The following is a 23,218-nucleotide window of genomic DNA, read 5'->3' as shown; positions in this document are numbered from 1 at the left end:
TAAAATCAATCCTAGAGCTACAATTAGCATTGCTCCAAGTGAAACCGGCGTCCTCTGTGCTGTCACTATGACACTCTTTATATATGTCTATCAATTTAGCATCTTTGACTATATCATGTAGCATACCTGAGGTTTTATCGTAGTTCCTGCTTACAGAGCTGGAGCGCCGGTTTTCACCTTTAAAAACACAATTAAAATCCCCTGCTAAGATAAAAGGTTCAGAGTTATTAATAAATAATGGTAAAAGATCAAGCATTTCGGCTCTTTCATTTTTCTCTGGGGATCCATAAAAATTTAAAAACTGCCATCTAATACCATCAATAAAAGCTTTCACTAATAAAATACGACCTGGTAAAATTTCCTGAATAAAATCAATTAAAACGTTCCCTTTAAAAAGTATGGCTACACCCGCTGATCCTGCAGCATTCGATCCGGACCAGACAGATGGCCCACACTTCCACTCATCTTTATATTTTTGATATGACATTTCATGTGGGATATTACATTCTTGCAGAAAAAATACAGATGCAGTAAAACACGTAAAAAAATTAAAAAGAGCAGTTCTTCTCGTGTTAGATTTTATGCCTCTCACGTTGAGGGAAATACCTTTCAGTTCAGCCATCATTAGAAAATGTAGAAATTTTACTTAGGTAACTAAGAGCAACGGATTTACCTGTCCGATGAACCTGATCAGACCACTGGGCTTACGCCTCCCTCCTCATCTGATAGTATCGTCACGAGAGTCTCCGTGGAGGAGGAAAGATTACCACATTTATATAAACCCGACGCTACACTGGCATAGCTCGGAGGGCTGGCTGGCAGAACCCGCTGGGTCTCCATTGGCTGGCCATGCAGTTCCTCATCAGGTGGGTCCCCGAGGGGTTCCGCCGCCCCTGTTTGACCTGTAGAAGGTCGTCCTATAGGAGGAGGTTGCGCACAAGGCAGAGCCTCTGACTCTTCAGAGGCAGCAAGATCCCGGTCCCCACCTGTAGCAGCGGAGACCGAAACCCCTGAGGGTCCAGCGTCCACGTCCCCTTCTGGAGAAGTGTCCATCTGTTCACCTCCTGCTGCCTCCTCCGAACCACCCTTTTTCTTTTTCTTAGGACCCACCTTTATCCACTCAGCGCCCTCAGCACTAGGAGACCCAGACTGGGCATGGGCTTCTGTGTCGGCCTTTTGCCGGTCCCTTTTGACCTTACCAGTAGTGCCCTTCTGCTCCTTCTCAGCCCTCCTTTTGGACTCCCGCAGGTCCTGCAGCCAGGTTTTGGGATTTGGTATTTTACCTGTCATAGACTCTGGAGACACTTCACTATTTGGTACGCCCTTATTGTCTCCAGAGGCTCCAGGTTGTTGTTCCTCCTCCTGAGGGGTGGTCTGATCTTTTGGTCCTTGATCGGACGTCTTGGACTTCCCCTTTTGCTCATCTTCCCGAAATCTGTGAGGGCAAGAAAAATAAAAGTGACCTGGAGTCTGGCAAAAACTGCATTTCTTTTCCTTAGGGCATTCTTTTGTCTCATGTTCTTCACTAGCACAATTTCTACATGATACATGACAGTTTTCTTTTGAATGACCATAGCGCCCACAATTTCTGCAATATACTGGCATCCCAGAAAAGAAGAAATCCCCATTTGTTTGCCCAATTTTGAAACGGGCAGGGGGGAGCCGTATACCACCTGGTGTATTTGGATCTCTTGTACACTTCACAAGGAATTTCCACTTAGATGTCCATATGTTATATTCGTTTAATATCTTCCCAATACATTTAACACTTTTAAAATAAATTGCTAGAAATGACATTACTTCTGGAGCAGAAACAAAGGGCGAAAATATTTTTACAATAACCAGTCTTACCTCATCCAGGACGTGCTCAACAATTTGTATCCCTTTCAAAACAGGACTATTTTCAACTTTTTTTAACTTTTCTAGTACATCTCTAAAAATACCGTCTCCGGTGAATGTGATGTCATAGTCACCTCTTCTGGGATAATCCTGGATGGAGAGAATTTCATTCCTTTGTACGCCAAGAAGGTTCCTGAGCACGTCCTGGACTACATACCCTAATTTCCTCATATCCGAGCCACCCGCCGTGAAGTGAACTCGGATAGAGTTTTTTAGCCTCGCATAAAGAGGCACGAGGTTAGGGTCAACCTCCATGGAAAAACGCAACAAGGTTGCAAGTTGCAGCCGCTTGCAATCTGCGCTCCCAGTGTTCTTGCAGCAAAAAACACCTGGAAGCTGGGGGATCGCAACTCGTTACCCTGGGACTAAGCCCTCTCCCTAATAGCAGCAAGCAGGTTAAGTCCACCAAAGTGGACGATCCTGCCAGGCCAAGGAGAGGGGTACCCGAGTGCCCTTCAACCACAATCTCCTGCAATAAAGCACTTGATCTTAGCCAAAAGGCCGAGAAGCGATAACCAGAATTGGTTTCAAACTACGGAGCCACCCAAGGATCCTGAAAAGTCCATTTGTGGAGATGAGCTCCTGGACTCCCGTTAAGAAGACATGTTGTCAACCTCTAGATCCCTTACATGCCTGCACTTTTCGGCTTGCTGCTGCTGCAATCCACGCGTTTTAGATCTGCATAACTCCACCTCTTTAAACACAGCACCTTCACCCCCTGCTGTTCCCACCCGCCTCAACACCGTTGGAAGGGAGGAGAACCAATTAAGGCGGGGGGTGGGGTGGAACGAGCAGCTGTCTACCCTTAGCAGGAGGGCTCCTGATTACATACCTCTCCTGCTGCTGCTGCTGCTGGCTGTCCAGCAGCAGACTGAAGGTGGCTGCTGCTGTGCACAGGTATATAAAGGCTCAGAGCCTATTATGACACGCGCAGCCAGCGTTCCATTGCCACATTCCATCTACTGCAGGCAGGATACCTGGCTGGCTGAATGTCGCTGAGAAGCTCACAGAGACCGCCATAAGCAACAGTTTAACAGAATGCCACAGACTAATCAACCAAACTTTTTGGGTTGGGTTCTCTTTTATAGTCTGCAGGCATTAAATGAAAGAAGTCAGTGTTCCAGCAGAAGGAGACAACGTTTCAGAAAAGGCATTGTAGCAAACCAAAAAAGAAATTTTAAGCGCAGCAGAGTAACCAGCGCACATACCTGTTAGCTCAGGTGAGTTTAAAAGGCTGCTGTTGATAACAAGGGCATTTGCTAAATAGATGGTGTGTGTGCAACAATATACTGAAAGGTCAATTATATTGTGCAGCTTATCTCACCACCTGTAGTTATTTAGGTGAAAGCTCCAAAATGCTTGCCTAATATGTCTGTTTATCCAAAAGGAAGTAAAAAGGGAGAGCTAGAAAGATAGCATTGCATCACATTACATGGCAATGCAATGCACAGTTGCTGAAGTTGAACCAAAATGAGCTTGTAATCTGGCTTCTGCAACTTTGAACATGAAAAATCCAATGAGGAGAAGAAAAGCAAAGCCAAAGAGTCCATCCCAAAATCCGACAAACAAGCAAAATGAACAAAAAACATTGAATTCAATTCTTTCTGATTTTAGAAACTGCATTAAAGAAGGGGTGCACCGGTCCTGGAGATACTGCAATACCAGGTCAATGCGTGGAGTGGACAGAGCAAGCTCTTTTTCCATCTCCCTGTTCTAAAAATCCATTTAATATATGGTCCCCAGATAGGGGACGTATCAGATGTTAAACTGATAAGAACAGATTTTTTAATTTGGCTATCCCCTGCAGAGGGATAAAACCGTTTATTAAAACTTTAACAAATTACAAGCATAATTACACAAATACCAAACGTTAAAAGACAAATGAAATTTACAAAACAAAAAAATACAAAGATTTTAAATAATTAGGTTCCATTGGTCAACAAGCCATTTTTTGGAAATATGTACATTCTTCTTTTTGTCAATTAAATAATAAGTATACATTTCACATAAACATAAACTTAAAACATCATTCACTGATAAAACATCTTGTTTAAAAATAGCAATGTTGCGCGCTTTCCAGAGAGATGACTTGGCGCAGTTCACTGTCTTCCAAGCCATTGTGTACTGGTCCATTGTGGGGCATTCCATAAGTCCGTATAGCACAGTTTTATATGTAAAGTCCTTGAGGTCTGCCACCCTTTCCAGTAGGGGGAGCAGTCTTCTCCAGAAATCCTTTGCAAAATTACATGTCCATAATAGATGTTCCACCGTTTCTTCGTCTTGGCATCCGGTTCTTGGGCAGATGGCAGACCTCACAAATCCTCTTCTGTATTGGAATGCCCGGCAAGGAAGACAGCGGTGCATGCAACTCCAAGCCAGATCTCTCTGTTCATTAAAAAGATAAAAAACGTTAATCATTTTCCAGATAGACATAGATTTGTCATCATCATATCTGTCAACAATACATATTTCCTCACTTTTACGTATTTCTTTATTTAGTTTCTTACTATTTCTTAATTCCTCTATTTTCTTAGTCCCTAAATTAAAATCGGACACTATTTTCCTTAAAATCTCATAATGCGTCGACAAATTAAAAGCATGGGGCACAGATATATTAACTTCATACCATCCAAACTTTCTCATAAAAAATCCTGTATTAAAACGCATAAAAAAGGACCAATAGTGATTCTTAAAAAGGGCATTAAAACAGTAAACGAACAGATGGATTAAAAGAAACCTATTAAAATCTGGAAAATCTTTACCACCTTTTACTTTTGATTTCATCACGATTTCTCTTTTCAGCTTTTCCATTTTTGAGTTCCAAAAGAAGGTAAAACAGGTTTTGGTTATCTTTTTTAAAGCATTAACAGGCGGGGGGAAAACCATGCTAAGATACAATAAAAGAGGTAAAATCACCATCTTTAAAACCAATACTTTACCCTCCATTGTAAGTCTCCTCATGTTCCACATACATATTTTCGTATTTACTTTCTGTATAACTGTTTCCCAACTATTATAACCATCATTATTTTCAGTGAATGATATACCTAAAATGGAAATGGATTCGGAGACATTAATTGGTACATCACGTAAAATCATCCCCCCAACACTTAAAATGTTACACTTATTAAAATTGATTTTAAAACCAGAAGCTAGGCAAAAGGATTGCACTTGATGGAGAGTGGCCGTAAGTGATGGTGCATCTGTACACAAGACCGCCACGTCATCCATGTAGCCTACAACCTTGGCCTCCAAACCACCGCTTCCAGGCAGAGGGACACCGCATATCTGTTTATTTTGGCGTATTGCACATAACATTGGTTCCAGTGCACAGATAAACAGTAGGGGGGACAGAGGGCATCCCTGTTTCACCCCTGACCGTAAAAATACCTCTTGTGTCTTAAAACCATTCACTAAAATCTTACTTGTACAATCCTTGTAAAATGCTTTAAGCGATAGTAAAAACCCTTCTGGTATGCCCATTTTCTCTAAAACTTTAAAAAGATAAAAGTGTGAGACACGGTCAAATGCTTTTTCAAAATCAATAGATAAAATCGCCATTTTCCCCTTTCTGTCTTTCACATCCTCAATACAGTCTTTCACTAAATTCAGATTGTCCCATATACTGCGCCCCGGCACCCCACACACTTGATTAGAATGAATAACTTTGCTGATGACTTCTTTTAGACGATTTGCACAAATTTTAGCCATTATTTTATAGTCACAATTTAAAAGTGTTATTGGTCTCCAGTTTTCTAATTTTGATTTATCGCCTTTTTTGTATAGGAGGGAGACTTCACCTTTCTTCCAGGAATTTAATAAAACCTTATTATTAAAAACCTCAGTAAACAAATAAAACAAATCATCTTTTAAAATATCATAAAAACATACATAAAATTCTATTGGGATGCCATCAGGACCAGGGACCTTTCCAGTTTTAAAACTTTTAATAGTTTTTAACACTTCTTGTTCCGTTAAAACTTGGGATAAAAACTCTTGGGATGCGGGATCTAAAACAGCTGTTAGTCCTTGCAGCGAATCATCCATTAATTTATTATCTATATTTTTTCCATTAAAAAGATTAGAAAAAAAAACCTCAACTTTACCCAGCATATTTTTTATATTATTCTCACCATCTATATGGTCAATTATCACTTTTTCTTTTTTATTTTTCCTAAAAAAATATCTGGAACACTTTTCATTTTCTTCTATATGTTGTACTCTAGAACGAAAAATGATCTCTTTTCCTTTTTGTTCTAGCCATTTTGAAATCTCTTCTTTTAAGTTTGAAATATCAACTTGTACATCTATCCCATTGTCTCTGAGCTTAAATAATGTTTGTAGGCGGGTATTTAAAATTCTATATTCTTCATATTTTTCTTTGGCTCTACATATACTCTTTTTAATAAAAAAGTCTTTTATTTTTACTTTCATTCTATCCCACCATACACTCATAGTCTCATTTGTTTTTTTCCCTTTTCTACATTTCCTATAAAACTCAATAAAATCTGATAAAATCTGCGGGTCGGTTAAAAGGGATACGTTCATTTTCCAGCTTTTCTTACCACATTTTTTGTTGTCATTTACTTTTATGGTAAAGGATAAAAGTTTATGGTCTGAAAATATATTAGTTAAAACTTCACATTTGGCAGGTATTGTTTTATCTGAACCAAAAATAAAATCAATCCTAGAGCTACAATTAGCATTGCTCCAAGTGAAACCGGCGTCCTCTGGGCTGTCACTATGACACTCTTTATATATGTCTATCAATTTAGCATCTTTGACTATATCATGTAGCATACCTGAGGTTTTATCGTAGTTCCTGCTTACAGAGCTGGAGCGCCGGTTTTCACCTTTTAAAACACAATTAAAATCCCCTGCTAAGATAAAAGGTTCAGAGTTATTAATAAATAATGGTAAAAGATCAAGCATTTCGGCTCTTTCATTTTTCTCTGGGGATCCATAAAAATTTAAAAACTGCCATCTAATACCATCAATAAAAGCTTTCACTAATAAAATACGACCTGGTAAAATTTCCTGAATAAAATCAATTAAAACGTTCCCTTTAAAAAGTATGGCTACACCCGCTGATCCTGCAGCATTCGATCCGGACCAGACAGATGGCCCACACTTCCACTCATCTTTATATTTTTGATATGACATTTCATGTGGGATATTACATTCTTGCAGAAAAAATACAGATGCAGTAAAACACGTAAAAAAATTAAAAAGAGCAGATCTTCTCGTGTTAGATTTTATGCCTCTCACGTTGAGGGAAATACCTTTGAGTTCAGCCATCATTAGAAAATGTAGAAATTTTACTTAGGTAACTAAGAGCAACGGATTTACCTGTCCGATGAACCTGATCAGACCACTGGGCTTGCGCCTCCCTCCTCATCTGATAGTATCGTCACGAGAGTCTCCGTGGAGGAGGAAAGATTACCACATTTATATAAACCCGACGCTACACTGGCATAGCTCGGAGGGCTGGCTGGCAGAACCCGCTGGGTCTCCATTGGCTGGCCATGCAGTTCCTCATCAGGTGGGTCCCCGAGGGGTTCCGCCGCCCCTGTTTGACCTGTAGAAGGTCGTCCTATAGGAGGAGGTTGCGCACAAGGCAGAGCCTCTGACTCTTCAGAGGCAGCAAGATCCCGGTCCCCACCTGTAGCAGCGGAGACCGAAACCCCTGAGGGTCCAGCGTCCACGTCCCCTTCTGGAGAAGTGTCCATCTGTTCACCTCCTGCTGCCTCCTCCGAACCACCCTTTTTCTTTTTCTTAGGACCCACCTTTATCCACTCAGCGCCCTCAGCACTAGGAGACCCAGACTGGGCATGGGCTTCTGTGTCGGCCTTTTGCCGGTCCCTTTTGACCTTACCAGTAGTGCCCTTCTGCTCCTTCTCAGCCCTCCTTTTGGACTCCCGCAGGTCCTGCAGCCAGGTTTTGGGATTTGGTATTTTACCTGTCATAGACTCTGGAGACACTTCACTATTTGGTACGCCCTTATTGTCTCCAGAGGCTCCAGGTTGTTGTTCCTCCTCCTGAGGGGTGGTCTGATCTTTTGGTCCTTGGTCGGACGTCTTGGACTTCCCCTTTTGCTCATCTTCCCGAAATCTGTGAGGGCAAGAAAAATAAAAGTGACCTGGAGTCTGGCAAAAACTGCATTTCTTTTCCTTAGGGCATTCTTTTGTCTCATGTTCTTCACTAGCACAATTTCTACATGATACATGACAGTTTTCTTTTGAATGACCATAGCGCCCACAATTTCTGCAATATACTGGCATCCCAGAAAAGAAGAAATCCCCATTTGTTTGCCCAATTTTGAAACGGGCAGGGGGGAGCCGTATACCACCTGGTGTATTTGGATCTCTTGTACACTTCACAAGGAATTTCCACTTAGATGTCCATATGTTATATTCGTTTAATATCTTCCCAATACATTTAACACTTTTAAAATAAATTGCTAGAAATGACATTACTTCTGGAGCAGAAACAAAGGGCGAAAATATTTTTACAATAACCAGTCTTACCTCATCCAGGACGTGCTCAACAATTTGTATCCCTTTCAAAACAGGACTATTTTCAACTTTTTTTAACTTTTCTAGTACATCTCTAAAAATACCTTCTCCGGTGAATGTGATGTCATAGTCACCTCTTCTGGGATAATCCTGGATGGAGAGAATTTCATTCCTTTGTACGCCAAGAAGGTTCCTGAGCACGTCCTGGACTACATACCCTAATTTCCTCATATCCGAGCCACCCGCCGTGAAGTGAACTCGGATAGAGTTTTTTAGCCTTGCATAAAGAGGCACGAGGTTAGGGTCAACCTCCATGGAAAAACGCAACAAGGTTGCAAATTGCAGCCGCTTGCAATCTGCGCTCCCAGTGTTTTTGCAGCGAAAAACACCTGGAAGCTGGGGGATCGCAACTCGTTACCCTGGGACTAAGCCCTCTCCCTAATAGCAGCAAGCAGGTTAAGTCCACCAAAGTGGACGATCCTGCCAGGCCAAGGAGAGGGGTACCCGAGTGCCCTTCAACCACAATCTCCTGCAATAAAGCACTTGATCTTAGCCAAAAGGCCGAAAAGCGATAACCAGAATTGGTTTCAAACTACGGAGCCACCCAAGGATCCTGAAAAGTCCATTTGTGGAGATGAGCTCCTGGACTCCCGTTAAGAAGACATGTTGTCAACCTCTAGATCCCTTATGTAGCACCCTGAGGATTCGGCTGCTACAGGGGTATTGCACCTCAACCCAGAGGTGTGATATTCCACTCCCGGGTAAGGATGGAGTGTGGAACTGAGCTCAGATAGACTGCATGCACTACATACATCCCATTCCAGAGGAGCAGGCCGACGGTACTCCCACTTAGAAATGTGCAGGTACAACCGAGCCTGTTCCTGGCTGAAGTGGGAGGGGGGTGGTACATCCCATGTAGTGTAGGGGCAGATAGGGGGAGCAGTCTGGGTAGTGATAGGAGCTCATTGGGTGCTGGTCACCTGAGCTCACACATAGAGGGATATATAAGGAGGGCACCAACTTAGAATCAGGGTCAGACGCAGAGGAGCCTGTCAGACGCAGAGGAGCCTGTCAGACACAGAGAGTCAGTCAGCTGCAGAGGACAAGTCTGATGCAGAGAGCAGGAAACAGCAGCCCTGGAGAGAGAGAGAGTGGAGCAGAGAAAGACCCAGAGGGGGAAGACTGAAGGGACCCAAGAACCCAAATTAGAGCACCGGGTGAGGAGTCAGCATCAGGGTACCGGAACCCAAGCTGGTGGGGGCAAAAACAATCCCCAGCCAGAGACCGGAGACCGTGGGCAGTGTCTGTCACGGTCACCCACCACATTCACCCCGAAGGCACACCACATGCAGGGTCAGGGAACCCAGGGCCAAGGGTGTCCCAAAAGAAGGCCCGAGGGAGCTGGACCTAGGTGAATCCCTGGTGGGGACGGCTGAAGAAAGGACAGAGGGAGAGCTCAGGGCCACGCTCCGGACTTGTTTGGGGGTTGGCTGGATCCAGGACCTGGTGGACGCAGCACGGCTCGGGTGGTCACTAGCAGCTGGAGTGACCGGAACATCAGCAGTAAGTAAACACCCTTAACTGCACAACCCGAGTCTGTCTTCATTGCCGGCTGCACCGCACCACCACAACCCCCATCCTCTGCGCCTGTCCCCTCTGAGGCTATACCCCTCCCGTTGGGGGTTATCCCACCAAGCTGCGCATCCACCATCAGCCTCAGCGGACCCTGCTGCAGCGGCGGCCACAGTAACCGCATCACAACGGGTGGCGTAGTCGACACAAAAGAACTTTAGTAACATCTGTAAAGCTGCCACATAACACTGAGCTTGACGCCCTGGGCACGGGACCGGGTCACAGCCGCTCGGAGACTACAACCCCCTATCTGATCCGGTGTCGGGTATTCCCCTCAAAAAGGAATATGTCCCAGGGGGCGCGTCAACTTTGGCGTAGTCGGCAGGATTACGTGCCCGCAACACCCGGGTACTGCGTGCCTGAAGAAAAGTGCAAGTTTACCTCAGAAAGAAGTCTCCCGCCGGTTCCGGAGGGTCCATGCCATCGGACTCCATCACCAGTCGTTTCCCGCCGATTGTCCGCCATTTCCAGCTTGTTCCCGCCATCTGCAGAGTTTCCCGCCACTGGGCGACGCTTCCCGCCAAAACCGCAGATTTCCCGCCTTGGAAGAGCAGCGGACGCCATTATGGGCGTGCCAAAGGAGGGCAAGAGGCCACCTCCCATCGTGGGCCAGGACAGAAAATGGCGCCAAAAGTGGAAACCGCCCCCACCAACAGAGACTGTGATGCTGGAGGTGTCTGTCAGCGTGAAAGAACTACCCCTGGAGCTGACAGTCACCGAGTTGCCCCGGGACCGCCCTCGAAGTGGGAGGAGACGAAAGAGAAGAGAAAAGATGGGTGTCGCTTGGAGCAGTCTGGAGCGAGCGCACCCGGAGGCAAGAGGTCTAACAAGGAGTAGCGGAGGAGCTTACCCGGAGATGGAGAGAAAGCAGAACAGCACCGGCCCGCTGGCCAGGAGTCTGCTAGAGACCGAGGAAGGAGGGCAGAGCAGCACCGGCCCGTTGGCCAGGAGCCTGCCGGAAGCAGAGCAGAGCAGCACCGACCCGATGGTCAGGAGCCTGCTAGAGTCCACAACCCCGCTAGGTCTAGCGGAGATCTTAGCGCAGCTCCCCCGAGACCGGGAGTGTGCACAAACTGCCTTGGAGGGCCTCGCACGGAGGATGGCCCGGGTACAGCGCGAGATATTGGCGGAATGGAGCCGGGAGATGGCCCAGCAAGCTGAAACCAAGACGCAAGCTGAAACCAAGACCCGGAGCACGCCAGCCGAGATGAGGAAGGAGACCGCCTCTGAGGATGGCGCGGGAGGACCCAAGGCCGGAGACGGCGCCGAGGAGGGAGCCGAACGCATGGAGGCAGGTAAAGGGGACGCCTATACCCCAAGCTGTGACACCGCTTACCTGCCCCAGCTCCCCGTCGCAGAGCCCGAAAGTCCCCCTGCTGTGCCCGAAAACGCCATGTCACCGACGCAGACTAGGCCCCAACCGGAAGCCACCGCCGCGACCCCTGTGACGTCACACGCCTCGACCCCGAGCGTGACCAAGCAGGAAGTACCACCAGCCTGGTCGCAGGGCCTAGAATTCCCGGGCGCCGCAACACCAACAGCGCCCCCTACCTCCGCGGAGCCTCCGGCCTGGTCGCAAGGCCAGGTAGCCCAGGGCGCCGCCGTATTAACGGTGCCCTTCACCTTCCAGGTGCCCCAGGCCTGGCCGCAAGGCCTGGGCAACCCGGGCGCCACCACCACCGCGCCCATAAGACCAAGAGTGCCGCATCTGGGAGAGGACCTGTACGCCCAGCATACTAGAGTTAAAGGTAACAATAAAGAAAGAGCAGGAGGAAGACGCCGTTGAGTGCGGCCGAGAAGTGATGTAAATAGTTACCCAATCGGGGTATAAAGAAACTGAAACTGTTGATACTTATATATAGTCCCCGTTGGGACCAGCTGAGTGAACTGTTTTACCCGTTAACCCCTTCATCCTACAGGCTGAGGACTGTGAGCAGCCATTCCCTTTCCTCTAACTGGCCGAGGACTGAGAGCGGCCAACTTCCAACTTCCCTGTATATAGTTGCGCGTCCTAAAGCGCCCCCTACCGGTTTTATAGGAAAACCAGTTTTTTCTAAGAGACTGTCGCACGTTTCCCGGACACACGTTGCACAGTGTCCGGAGGAGGAACCAGAGACAAGAGAAGTCTACGAGAAAGTTTTATCTGATAAGATATGTTATATATATAATGTTTTATATGTTTTATATGTTTATATGAAAATTTTGTATGTTTTTGGTGTTTTTGTCTTTACAGCCCGAGGACGTGCTGTGATTTACCAGGGGGGAATGTAGCACCCTGAGGATTCGGCTGCTACAGGGGTATTGCACCTCAACCCAGAGGTGTGATATTCCACTCCCGGGTAAGGATGGAGTGTGGAACTGAGCTCAGATAGACTGCATGCACTACATACATCCCATTCCAGAGGAGCAGGCCGACGGTACTCCCACTTAGAAATGTGCAGGTACAACCGAGCCTGTTCCTGGCTGGAGTGGGAGGGGGGTGGTACATCCCATGTAGTGTAGGGGCAGATAGGGGGAGCAGTCTGGGTAGTGATAGGAGCTCATTGGGTGCTGGTCACCTGAGCTCACACATAGAGGGATATATAAGGAGGGCACCAACTTAGAATCAGGGTCAGACGCAGAGGAGCCTGTCAGACGCAGAGGAGCCTGTCAGACACAGAGAGTCAGTCAGCTGCAGAGGACAAGTCTGATGCAGAGAGCAGGAAACAGCAGCCCTGGAGAGAGAGAGAGTGGAGCAGAGAAAGACCCAGAGGGGGAAGACTGAAGGGACCCAAGAACCCAAATTAGAGCACCGGGTGAGGAGTCAGCATCAGGGTACCGGAACCCAAGCTGGTGGGGGCAAAAACAATCCCCAGCCAGAGACCGGAGACCGTGGGCAGTGTCTGTCACGGTCACCCACCACATTCACCCCGAAGGCACACCACATGCAGGGTCAGGGAACCCAGGGCCAAGGGTGTCCCAAAAGAAGGCCCGAGGGAGCTGGACCTAGGTGAATCCCTGGTGGGGACGGCTGAAGAAAGGACAGAGGGAGAGCTCAGGGCCACGCTCCGGACTTGTTTGGGGGTTGGCTGGATCCAGGACCTGGTGGACGCAGCACGGCTCGGGTGGTCACTAGCAGCTGGAGTGACCGGAACATCAGCAGTAAGTAAACACCCTTAACTGCACAACCCGAGTCTGTCTTCATTGCCGGCTGCACCGCACCACCACAACCCCCATCCTCTGCGCCTGTCCCCTCTGAGGCTATACCCCTCCCGTTGGGGGTTATCCCACCAAGCTGCGCATCCACCATCAGCCTCAGCGGACCCTGCTGCAGCGGCGGCCACAGTAACCGCATCACAACGGGTGGCGTAGTCGACACAAAAGAACTTTAGTAACATCTGTAAAGCTGCCACATAACACTGAGCTTGATGCCCTGGGCACGGGACCGGGTCACAGCCGCTCGGAGACTACAACCCCCTATCTGATCCGGTGTCGGGTATTCCCCTCAAAAAGGAATATGTCCCAGGGGGCGCGTCACCTTACATGCCTGCACTTTTCGGCTTGCTGCTGCTGCAATCCACGCGTTTTAGATCTGCATAACTCCACCTCTTTAAACACAGCACCTTCACCCCCTGCTGTTCCCACCCGCCTCAACACCGTTGGAAGGGAGGAGAACCAATTAAGGCGGGGGGTGGGGTGGAACGAGCAGCTGTCTACCCTTAGCAGGAGGGCTCCTGATTACATACCTCTCCTGCTGCTGCTGCTGCTGGCTGTCCAGCAGCAGACTGAAGGTGGCTGCTGCTGTGCACAGGTATATAAAGGCTCAGAGCCTATTATGACACGCGCAGCCAGCGTTCCATTGCCACATTCCATCTACTGCAGGCAGGATACCTGGCTGGCTGAATGTCGCTGAGAAGCTCACAGAGACCGCCATAAGCAACAGTTTAACAGAATGCCACAGACTAATCAACCAAACTTTTTGGGTTGGGTTCTCTTTTATAGTCTGCAGGCATTAAATGAAAGAAGTCAGTGTTCCAGCAGAAGGAGACAACGTTTCAGAAAAGGCATTGTAGCAAACCAAAAAAGAAATTTTAAGCGCAGCAGAGTAACCAGCGCACATACCTGTTAGCTCAGGTGAGTTTAAAAGGCTGCTGTTGATAACAAGGGCATTTGCTAAATAGATGGTGTGTGTGCAACAATATACTGAAAGGTCAATTATATTGTGCAGCTTATCTCACCACCTGTAGTTATTTAGGTGAAAGCTCCAAAATGCTTGCCTAATATGTCTGTTTATCCAAAAGGAAGTAAAAAGGGAGAGCTAGAAAGATAGCATTGCATCACATTACATGGCAATGCAATGCACAGTTGCTGAAGTTGAACCAAAATGAGCTTGTAATCTGGCTTCTGCAACTTTGAACATGAAAAATCCAATGAGGAGAAGAAAAGCAAAGCCAAAGAGTCCATCCCAAAATCCGACAAACAAGCAAAATGAACAAAAAACATTGAATTCAATTCTTTCTGATTTTAGAAACTGCATTAAAGAAGGGGTGCACCGGTCCTGGAGATACTGCAATACCAGGTCAATGCGTGGAGTGGACAGAGCAAGCTCTTTTTCCATCTCCCTGTTCTAAAAATCCATTTAATATATGGTCCCCAGATAGGGGACGTATCAGATATTAAACTGATAAGAACAGATACTACACTTGATCTTAGCCAAAAGGCCGAGAAGCGATAACCAGAATTGGTTTCAAACTACGGAGCCACCCAAGGATCCTGAAAAGTCCATTTGTGGAGATGAGCTCCTGGACTCCCGTTAAGAAGACATGTTGTCAACCTCTAGATCCCTTACATGCCTGCACTTTTCGGCTTGCTGCTGCTGCAATCCACGCGTTTTAGATCTGCATAACTCCACCTCTTTAAACACAGCACCTTCACCCCCTGCTGTTCCCACCCGCCTCAACACCGTTGGAAGGGAGGAGAACCAATTAAGGCGGGGGGTGGGGTGGAACGAGCAGCTGTCTACCCTTAGCAGGAGGGCTCCTGATTACATACCTCTCCTGCTGCTGCTGCTGCTGGCTGTCCAGCAGCAGACTGAAGGTGGCTGCTGCTGTGCACAGGTATATAAAGGCTCAGAGCCTATTATGACACGCGCAGCCAGCGTTCCATTGCCACATTCCATCTACTGCAGGCAGGATACCTGGCTGGCTGAATGTCGCTGAGAAGCTCACAGAGACCGCCATAAGCAACAGTTTAACAGAATGCCACAGACTAATCAACCAAACTTTTTGGGTTGGGTTCTCTTTTATAGTCTGCAGGCATTAAATGAAAGAAGTCAGTGTTCCAGCAGAAGGAGACAACGTTTCAGAAAAGGCATTGTAGCAAACCAAAAAAGAAATTTTAAGCGCAGCAGAGTAACCAGCGCACATACCTGTTAGCTCAGGTGAGTTTAAAAGGCTGCTGTTGATAACAAGGGCATTTGCTAAATAGATGGTGTGTGTGCAACAATATACTGAAAGGTCAATTATATTGTGCAGCTTATCTCACCACCTGTAGTTATTTAGGTGAAAGCTCCAAAATGCTTGCCTAATATGTCTGTTTATCCAAAAGGAAGTAAAAAGGGAGAGCTAGAAAGATGGCATTGCATCACATTACATGGCAATGCAATGCACAGTTGCTGAAGTTGAACAAAAATGAGCTTGTAATCTGGCTTCTGCAACTTTGAACATGAAAAATCCAATGAGGAGAAGAAAAGCAAAGCCAAAGAGTCCATCCCAAAATCCCACAAACAAGCAAAATGAACAAAAAACATTGAATTCAATTCTTTCTGATTTTAGAAACTGCATTAAAGAAGGGGTGCACCGGTCCTGGAGATACTGCAATACCAGGTCAATGCGTGGAGTTGACAGAGCAAGCTCTTTTTCCATCTCCCTGTTCTAAAAATCCATTTAATATATGGTCCCCAGATAGGGGACGTATCAGATATTAAACTGATAAGAACAGATACTACACTTGATCTTAGCCAAAAGGCCGAGAAGCGATAACCAGAATTGGTTTCAAACTACGGAGCCACCCAAGGATCCTGAAAAGTCCATTTGTGGAGATGAGCTCCTGGACTCCCGTTAAGAAGACATGTTGTCAACCTCTAGATCCCTTACATGCCTGCACTTTTCGGCTTGCTGCTGCTGCAATCCACGCGTTTTAGATCTGCATAACTCCACCTCTTTAAACACAGCACCTTCACCCCCTGCTGTTCCCACCCGCCTCAACACCGTTGGAAGGGAGGAGAACCAATTAAGGCGGGGGGTGGGGTGGAACGAGCAGCTGTCTACCCTTAGCAGGAGGGCTCCTGATTACATACCTCTCCTGCTGCTGCTGCTGCTGGCTGTCCAGCAGCAGACTGAAGGTGGCTGCTGCTGTGCACAGGTATATAAAGGCTCAGAGCCTATTATGACACGCGCAGCCAGCGTTCCATTGCCACATTCCATCTACTGCAGGCAGGATACCTGGCTGGCTGAATGTCGCTGAGAAGCTCACAGAGACCGCCATAAGCAACAGTTTAACAGAATGCCACAGACTAATCAACCAAACTTTTTGGGTTGGGTTCTCTTTTATAGTCTGCAGGCATTAAATGAAAGAAGTCAGTGTTCCAGCAGAAGGAGACAACGTTTCAGAAAAGGCATTGTAGCAAACCAAAAAAGAAATTTTAAGCGCAGCAGAGTAACCAGCGCACATACCTGTTAGCTCAGGTGAGTTTAAAAGGCTGCTGTTGATAACAAGGGCATTTGCTAAATAGATGGTGTGTGTGCAACAATATACTGAAAGGTCAATTATATTGTGCAGCTTATCTCACCACCTGTAGTTATTTAGGTGAAAGCTCCAAAATGCTTGCCTAATATGTCTGTTTATCCAAAAGGAAGTAAAAAGGGAGAGCTAGAAAGATAGCATTGCATCACATTACATGGCAATGCAATGCACAGTTGCTGAAGTTGAACCAAAATGAGCTTGTAATCTGGCTTCTGCAACTTTGAACATGAAAAATCCAATGAGGAGAAGAAAAGCAAAGCCAAAGAGTCCATCCCAAAATCCGACAAACAAGCAAAATGAACAAAAAACATTGAATTCAATTCTTTCTGATTTTAGAAACTGCATTAAAGAAGGGGTGCACCGGTCCTGGAGATACTGCAATACCAGGTCAATGCGTGGAGTGGACAGAGCAAGCTCTTTTTCCATCTCCCTGTTCTAAAAATCCATTTAATATATGGTCCCCAGATAGGGGACGTATCAGATATTAAACTGATAAGAACAGATACTACACTTGATCTTAGCCAAAAGGCCGAGAAGCGATAACCAGAATTGGTTTCAAACTACGGAGCCACCCAAGGATCCTGAAAAGTCCATTTGTGGAGATGAGCTCCTGGACTCCCGTTAAGAAGACATGTTGTCAACCTCTAGATCCCTTACATGCCTGCACTTTTCGGCTTGCTGCTGCTGCAATCCACGCGTTTTAGATCTGCATAACTCCACCTCTTTAAACACAGCACCTTCACCCCCTGCTGTTCCCACCCGCCTCAACACCGTTGGAAGGGAGGAGAACCAATTAAGGTGGGGGTGGGGTGGAACGAGCAGCTGTCTACCCTTAGCAGGAGGGCTCCTGATTACATACCTCTCCTGCTGCTGCTGCTGCTGGCTGTCCAGCAGCAGACTGAAGGTGGCTGCTGCTGTGCACAGGTATATAAAGGCTCAGAGCCTATTATGACACGCGCAGCCAGCGTTCCATTGCCACATTCCATCTACTGCAGGCAGGATACCTGGCTGGCTGAATGTCGCTGAGAAGCTCACAGAGACCGCCATAAGCAACAGTTTAACAGAATGCCACAGACTAATCAACCAAACTTTTTGGGTTGGGTTCTCTTTTATAGTCTGCAGGCATTAAATGAAAGAAGTCAGTGTTTCAGCAGAAGGAGACAACGTTTCAGAAAAGGCATTGTAGCAAACCAAAAAAGAAATTTTAAGCGCAGCAGAGTAACCAGCGCACATACCTGTTAGCTCAGGTGAGTTTAAAAGGCTGCTGTTGATAACAAGGGCATTTGCTAAATAGATGCTGTGTGTGCAACAATATACTGAAAGGTCAATTATATTGTGCAGCTTATCTCACCACCTGTAGTTATTTAGGTGAAAGCTCCAAAATGCTTGCCTAATATGTCTGTTTATCCAAAAGGAAGTAAAAAGGGAGAGCTAGAAAGATAGCATTGCATCACATTACATGGCAATGCAATGCACAGTTGCTGAAGTTGAACCAAAATGAGCTTGTAATCTGGCTTCTGCAACTTTGAACATGAAAAATCCAATGAGGAGAAGAAAAGCAAAGCCAAAGAGTCCATCCCAAAATCCGACAAACAAGCAAAATGAACAAAAAACATTGAATTCAATTCTTTCTGATTTTAGAAACTGCATTAAAGAAGGGGTGCACCGGTCCTGGAGATACTGCAATACCAGGTCAATGCGTGGAGTGGACAGAGCAAGCTCTTTTTCCATCTCCCTGTTCTAAAAATCCATTTAATATATGGTCCCCAGATAGGGGACGTATCAGATATTAAACTGATAAGAACAGATACTACACTTGATCTTAGCCAAAAGGCCGAGAAGCGATAACCAGAATTGGTTTCAAACTACGGAGCCACCCAAGGATCCTGAAAAGTCCATTTGTGGAGATGAGCTCCTGGACTCCCGTTAAGAAGACATGTTGTCAACCTCTAGATCCCTTACATGCCTGCACTTTTCGGCTTGCTGCTGCTGCAATCCGCGCGTTTTAGATCTGCATAACTCCACCTCTTTAAACACAGCACCTTCACCCCCTGCTGTTCCCACCCGCCTCAACACCGTTGGAAGGGAGGAGAACCAATTAAGGCGGGGGGTGGGGTGGAACGAGCAGCTGTCTACCCTTAGCAGGAGGGCTCCTGATTACATACCTCTCCTGCTGCTGCTGCTGCTGGCTGTCCAGCAGCAGACTGAAGGTGGCTGCTGCTGTGCACAGGTATATAAAGGCTCAGAGCCTATTATGACACGCGCAGCCAGCGTTCCATTGCCACATTCCATCTACTGCAGGCAGGATACCTGGCTGGCTGAATGTCGCTGAGAAGCTCACAGAGACCGCCATAAGCAACAGTTTAACAGAATGCCACAGACTAATCAACCAAACTTTTTGGGTTGGGTTCTCTTTTATAGTCTGCAGGCATTAAATGAAAGTAGTCAGTGTTCCAGCAGAAGGAGACAACGTTTCAGAAAAGGCATTGTAGCAAACCAAAAAAGAAATTTTAAGCGCAGCAGAGTAACCAGCGCACATACCTGTTAGCTCAGGTGAGTTTAAAAGGCTGCTGTTGATAACAAGGGCATTTGCTAAATAGATGGTGTGTGTGCAACAATATACTGAAAGGTCAATTATATTGTGCAGCTTATCTCACCACCTGTAGTTATTTAGGTGAAAGCTCCAAAATGCTTGCCTAATATGTCTGTTTATCCAAAAGGAAGTAAAAAGGGAGAGCTAGAAAGATAGCATTGCATCACATTACATGGCAATGCAATGCACAGTTGCTGAAGTTGAACCAAAATGAGCTTGTAATCTGGCTTCTGCAACTTTGAACATGAAAAATCCAATGAGGAGAAGAAAAGCAAAGCCAAAGAGTCCATCCCAAAATCCGACAAACAAGCAAAATGAACAAAAAACATTGAATTCAATTCTTTCTGATTTTAGAAACTGCATTAAAGAAGGGGTGCACCGGTCCTGGAGATACTGCAATACCAGGTCAATGCGTGGAGTGGACAGAGCAAGCTCTTTTTCCATCTCCCTGTTCTAAAAATCCATTTAATATATGGTCCCCAGATAGGGGACGTATCAGATATTAAACTGATAAGAACAGATACTACACTTGATCTTAGCCAAAAGGCCGAGAAGCGATAACCAGAATTGGTTTCAAACTACGGAGCCACCCAAGGATCCTGAAAAGTCCATTTGTGGAGATGAGCTCCTGGACTCCCGTTAAGAAGACATGTTGTCAACCTCTAGATCCCTTACATGCCTGCACTTTTCGGCTTGCTGCTGCTGCAATCCACGCGTTTTAGATCTGCATAACTCCACCTCTTTAAACACAGCACCTTCACCCCCTGCTGTTCCCACCCGCCTCAACACCGTTGGAAGGGAGGAGAACCAATTAAGGCGGGGGGTGGGGTGGAACGAGCAGCTGTCTACCCTTAGCAGGAGGGCTCCTGATTACATACCTCTCCTGCTGCTGCTGCTGCTGGCTGTCCAGCAGCAGACTGAAGGTGGCTGCTGCTGTGCACAGGTATATAAAGGCTCAGAGCCTATTATGACACGCGCAGCCAGCGTTCCATTGCCACATTCCATCTACTGCAGGCAGGATACCTGGCTGGCTGAATGTCGCTGAGAAGCTCACAGAGACCGCCATAAGCAACAGTTTAACAGAATGCCACAGACTAATCAACCAAACTTTTTGGGTTGGGTTCTCTTTTATAGTCTGCAGGCATTAAATGAAAGTAGTCAGTGTTCCAGCAGAAGGAGACAACGTTTCAGAAAAGGCATTGTAGCAAACCAAAAAAGAAATTTTAAGCGCAGCAGAGTAACCAGCGCACATACCTGTTAGCTCAGGTGAGTTTAAAAGGCTGCTGTTGATAACAAGGGCATTTGCTAAATAGATGGTGTGTGTGCAACAATATACTGAAAGGTCAATTATATTGTGCAGCTTATCTCACCACCTGTAGTTATTTAGGTGAAAGCTCCAAAATGCTTGCCTAATATGTCTGTTTATCCAAAAGGAAGTAAAAAGGGAGAGCTAGAAAGATAGCATTGCATCACATTACATGGCAATGCAATGCACAGTTGCTGAAGTTGAACCAAAATGAGCTTGTAATCTGGCTTCTGCAACTTTGAACATGAAAAATCCAATGAGGAGAAGAAAAGCAAAGCCAAAGAGTCCATCCCAAAATCCGACAAACAAGCAAAATGAACAAAAAACATTGAATTCAATTCTTTCTGATTTTAGAAACTGCATTAAAGAAGGGGTGCACCGGTCCTGGAGATACTGCAATACCAGGTCAATGCGTGGAGTGGACAGAGCAAGCTCTTTTTCCATCTCCCTGTTCTAAAAATCCATTTAATATATGGTCCCCAGATAGGGGACGTATCAGATATTAAACTGATAAGAACAGATACTACACTTGATCTTAGCCAAAAGGCCGAGAAGCGATAACCAGAATTGGTTTCAAACTACGGAGCCACCCAAGGATCCTGAAAAGTCCATTTGTGGAGATGAGCTCCTGGACTCCCGTTAAGAAGACATGTTGTCAACCTCTAGATCCCTTACATGCCTGCACTTTTCGGCTTGCTGCTGCTGCAATCCACGCGTTTTAGATCTGCATAACTCCACCTCTTTAAACACAGCACCTTCACCCCCTGCTGTTCCCTCCCGCCTCAACACCGTTGGAAGGGAGGAGAACCAATTAAGGCGGGGGGTGGGGTGGAACGAGCAGCTGTCTACCCTTAGCAGGAGGGCTCCTGATTACATACCTCTCCTGCTGCTGCTGCTGCTGGCTGTCCAGCAGCAGACTGAAGGTGGCTGCTGCTGTGCACAGGTATATAAAGGCTCAGAGCCTATTATGACACGCGCAGCCAGCGTTCCATTGCCACATTCCATCTACTGCAGGCAGGATACCTGGCTGGCTGAATGTCGCTGAGAAGCTCACAGAGACCGCCATAAGCAACAGTTTAACAGAATGCCACAGACTAATCAACCAAACTTTTTGGGTTGGGTTCTCTTTTATAGTCTGCAGGCATTAAATGAAAGAAGTCAGTGTTCCAGCAGAAGGAGACAACGTTTCAGAAAAGGCATTGTAGCAAACCAAAAAAGAAATTTTAAGCGCAGCAGAGTAACCAGCGCACATACCTGTTAGCTCAGGTGAGTTTAAAAGGCTGCTGTTGATAACAAGGGCATTTGCTAAATAGATGGTGTGTGTGCAACAATATACTGAAAGGTCAATTATATTGTGCAGCTTATCTCACCACCTGTAGTTATTTAGGTGAAAGCTCCAAAATGCTTGCCTAATATGTCTGTTTATCCAAAAGGAAGTAAAAAGGGAGAGCTAGAAAGATAGCATTGCATCACATTACATGGCAATGCAATGCACAGTTGCTGAAGTTGAACCAAAATGAGCTTGTAATCTGGCTTCTGCAACTTTGAACATGAAAAATCCAATGAGGAGAAGAAAAGCAAAGCCAAAGAGTCCATCCCAAAATCCGACAAACAAGCAAAATGAACAAAAAACATTGAATTCAATTCTTTCTGATTTTAGAAACTGCATTAAAGAAGGGGTGCACCGGTCCTGGAGATACTGCAATACCAGGTCAATGCGTGGAGTGGACAGAGCAAGCTCTTTTTCCATCTCCCTGTTCTAAAAATCCATTTAATATATGGTCCCCAGATAGGGGACGTATCAGATATTAAACTGATAAGAACAGATACTACACTTGATCTTAGCCAAAAGGCCGAGAAGCGATAACCAGAATTGGTTTCAAACTACGGAGCCACCCAAGGATCCTGAAAAGTCCATTTGTGGAGATGAGCTCCTGGACTCCCGTTAAGAAGACATGTTGTCAACCTCTAGATCCCTTACATGCCTGCACTTTTCGGCTTGCTGCTGCTGCAATCCACGCGTTTTAGATCTGCATAACTCCACCTCTTTAAACACAGCACCTTCACCCCCTGCTGTTCCCACCCGCCTCAACACCGTTGGAAGGGAGGAGAACCAATTAAGGCGGGGGGTGGGGTGGAACGAGCAGCTGTCTACCCTTAGCAGGAGGGCTCCTGATTACATACCTCTCCTGCTGCTGCTGCTGCTGGCTGTCCAGCAGCAGACTGAAGGTGGCTGCTGCTGTGCACAGGTATATAAAGGCTCAGAGCCTATTATGACACGCGCAGCCAGCGTTCCATTGCCACATTCCATCTACTGCAGGCAGGATACCTGGCTGGCTGAATGTCGCTGAGAAGCTCACAGAGACCGCCATAAGCAACAGTTTAACAGAATGCCACAGACTAATCAACCAAACTTTTTGGGTTGGGTTCTCTTTTATAGTCTGCAGGCATTAAATGAAAGAAGTCAGTGTTCCAGCAGAAGGAGACAAC

At 46.2% G+C, this 23,218-nt stretch overlaps 8 non-coding genes across 8 annotated transcripts; all 8 read right to left on the bottom strand.

Moving 5' to 3' along the window:
• Positions 1-3,527: 3,527 nt before the first annotated feature.
• On the bottom strand, positions 3,528-3,712 carry LOC141183299 (U2 spliceosomal RNA). Its single transcript, XR_012258289.1, has one exon. It is a non-coding gene; the product is annotated as a U2 spliceosomal RNA (small nuclear RNA).
• Positions 3,713-14,567: 10,855 nt separating this feature from the next.
• Positions 14,568-14,758, bottom strand: LOC141183730 (U2 spliceosomal RNA). The gene has a single exon (XR_012258555.1). It is a non-coding gene; the product is annotated as a U2 spliceosomal RNA (small nuclear RNA).
• A 1,115-nt stretch (positions 14,759-15,873) lies between these two features.
• Positions 15,874-16,064, bottom strand: LOC141183764 (U2 spliceosomal RNA). Its single transcript, XR_012258586.1, has one exon. It is a non-coding gene; the product is annotated as a U2 spliceosomal RNA (small nuclear RNA).
• Positions 16,065-17,179: 1,115 nt separating this feature from the next.
• LOC141183729 (U2 spliceosomal RNA) lies at positions 17,180-17,370 on the bottom strand. Its single transcript, XR_012258554.1, has one exon. It is a non-coding gene; the product is annotated as a U2 spliceosomal RNA (small nuclear RNA).
• Positions 17,371-18,484: 1,114 nt separating this feature from the next.
• Positions 18,485-18,675, bottom strand: LOC141183728 (U2 spliceosomal RNA). The gene has a single exon (XR_012258553.1). It is a non-coding gene; the product is annotated as a U2 spliceosomal RNA (small nuclear RNA).
• A 1,115-nt stretch (positions 18,676-19,790) lies between these two features.
• Positions 19,791-19,981, bottom strand: LOC141183727 (U2 spliceosomal RNA). The gene has a single exon (XR_012258552.1). It is a non-coding gene; the product is annotated as a U2 spliceosomal RNA (small nuclear RNA).
• Positions 19,982-21,096: 1,115 nt separating this feature from the next.
• LOC141183725 (U2 spliceosomal RNA) lies at positions 21,097-21,287 on the bottom strand. Its single transcript, XR_012258551.1, has one exon. It is a non-coding gene; the product is annotated as a U2 spliceosomal RNA (small nuclear RNA).
• A 1,115-nt stretch (positions 21,288-22,402) lies between these two features.
• On the bottom strand, positions 22,403-22,593 carry LOC141183724 (U2 spliceosomal RNA). Its single transcript, XR_012258550.1, has one exon. It is a non-coding gene; the product is annotated as a U2 spliceosomal RNA (small nuclear RNA).
• Positions 22,594-23,218: the final 625 nt, after the last annotated feature.

This window comes from Phyllobates terribilis, unplaced genomic scaffold (assembly GCF_046119375.1).
Source record: "Phyllobates terribilis strain yellow unplaced genomic scaffold, ASM4611937v1 Scaffold_38__1_contigs__length_12584779, whole genome shotgun sequence".
NCBI lineage: Eukaryota > Metazoa > Chordata > Amphibia > Anura > Dendrobatidae > Phyllobates > Phyllobates terribilis.
Note: the sequence above shows the minus strand (reverse complement) of the source record. Positions and strands in the feature narration are given on the sequence as shown.